This window comes from Mus caroli, unplaced genomic scaffold (assembly GCF_978045245.1).
Source record: "Mus caroli unplaced genomic scaffold, Mus_caroli_1 scaffold_5, whole genome shotgun sequence".
NCBI classification, from domain to species: Eukaryota; Metazoa; Chordata; class Mammalia; order Rodentia; family Muridae; genus Mus; species Mus caroli.
In genome coordinates this window covers 38835394-38837621 of record NW_028227260.1, presented here as the reverse complement: position 1 = coordinate 38837621, position 2228 = coordinate 38835394, and the positions used below count along the sequence as shown (strand labels likewise).

At 40.5% G+C, this 2228-nt stretch overlaps 1 non-coding gene across 1 annotated transcript; it reads right to left on the bottom strand.

The window, feature by feature from the left end:
- Positions 1-259: 259 nt before the first annotated feature.
- Positions 260-390, bottom strand: LOC115030187 (small nucleolar RNA SNORA17). Its single transcript, XR_003835808.1, has one exon. It is a non-coding gene; the product is annotated as a small nucleolar RNA SNORA17 (small nucleolar RNA).
- Positions 391-2228: the final 1838 nt, after the last annotated feature.

Sequence of the window (2228 nt, the reverse complement as noted above, 5' to 3'; positions counted from 1 at the left end):
GCCTCATGCCACCAGTCTTTTGATCCCCTAAGACTTTCTCCTCACTCAGGCCAGCTCAGTGTCTCCAAATGGTTGTCCATTCTTTCAGCCTCACTCATACCCAGGGTCAGTAATCCTTGGGTAGTCTCCAGCTTCCTCACCTTCCTGGGAGCATGTCTGGGCTTGTGTGGCATTGCACTTATAGTTTTCTCAGGCTAGCACCCTATCTGAGCTCCCTAGTGCCAGCCTGGTTATTGTCTTAGGCTTGCTTTTTACAGGGAATGTTAGACTACTAGTCATTCAGGTATTTATAAGTCAGAAAACTGAGCACATACATGACCTCTCTTCTATCTACCACCTACTGTTGCACATGTGACACAGCAGCCACACCTGCAATGCTTCTAGGACAGAACCTATAACTGTGCAATGGTGTCTAACCTTTAAATTTGTTTTTGTCCAACACAGGCTTATTTTTCACCATCAGTGTTAGAGATGAAGGTGATAAGCCTTAAAGTAACTAAATCAATGTCAATGAAGTATCCTTATGAACAAGCATGCCCTCTGCTACAAGTTGAAGCAAGGAGAAATTATTGGGAAAGTTTTTGAATAAATGTTCAATTCTCTATTAAAATTGGTGTGTGTTGTAAAGCACTTGGTTCAAAAAAAAAAAAAAAAACAAAAAACAAAAAAACAAAACCAAAAATCTTCCCATAGCCATGATTTTCTTCACCACTACTAGTCACCATTATTATTAGTGCACATAATAGAATGTGGGTTGTAATTATTCTTCCAGGGTAAATATTTAACATGACTATGTAGATGTGATACTTTTCAGAACGCTATGGTAATTTAGTCAATAATTACTTCAGTGCACTCAGTCGTGCTTTAGTGCAATGAAAGCACTAAAGTGAGTCCCTAGTGTGTATTCTGAACTTCAAGGCATAATATACTCACAGGAGGCCCAGGAGAGCATGTGAATAGGGCTCTAGAAGAAATGCACATTGTTTTTAAATTTTCCATGTATTCTCTTGTAGATTATATCCCAAATGTAGTTTCCACTTCTTCCTCTTCTCTCAGTCCTGCTCTTCTCTTTTCCTCACCCCACCTTCTACCCATCCTCCATTTCTCTTCAGAAGATGGCAGTCATATAAGTTACCATAAGAGGACCTTCTTTGTATTAAAGATGGATGAGACAACCTAGTACGAGGAAAAGTGTTAAAAGAGCAGGCAGAAGAGTCAGAGAAAGACTCCATACTCATGTCAGGTATTCTACAATAAGACCAAGCTACACAACTGTAAAATATATGAAGAGGGCCTAGACAAGGCCCATGCAAGTTTTCTGGTTCTCTGTTCAGCCTCCTATGTGCACCTATGGGTCCAGGTTAGTTGATTCTGTAGGGTATTTTTCTGGTGTCCTTAAACTTTCTGGCTCCTACAATCCTTCCTACCCATCCTTCACAGTATTCCCTTAGCTCCACCTAGTATTTGGGTTTTAGTCTCTGCATCTGTTTCAATCAATGGCTGGATACAGCCTATCTGGTGACAGTTTATCTAGGCAGCTATCTATGAGTATAGCAGAATATCATTGGGAATATTTCCATTTTATTTTGCTAGTCATATTTGGTTCTATTTTACATCTCTGGGTTATCCAGCTTCTAGGTTCTGGCCCTACAGGCAGTATCATGGATGGGCTCACTCTCATAGCATGGATCTCACGCTGAACACTGTATTACTTACTTATGAGTGAATATTAAAAGGGTATTAGAGGCTAACCATGCTACAATTCATAGATCCAGAGAAGCTAGGTGACAAGGAATGCTCAAGAGTGACAGGCCATTGATCTTCAAGGAACGAGGAAATAGAATTGATATTATGGCTGGATTGGCACAAGTGGAAATAGGAACAGAGAGATCAGGTTGGGGATGATGGGGGTCAAAGTACTAGAAGGAACACCTGGAACTGGGGGAATATCAGTTATATACCTAGTACAATGGAAACTCCCAGGAATTGATGAGGATAACTCCAGCAAAGGCACCTAGCAATGGAGGATTTGAAGCATGAATGGGCCATACCCCGTAACCAGGCAAGATTTCAGTGGAGGGATTGGGACATAAAGACAGCCACAAAACCTTCTACCTACCATTTGTCCTATGTATAAGACATACTTAAATAAAGACAGAACAGAAATTGTAAGAATGACCAACCAATGACTGGTCCAGCTTGAAACCTATGTTATAAAGTGTACATAA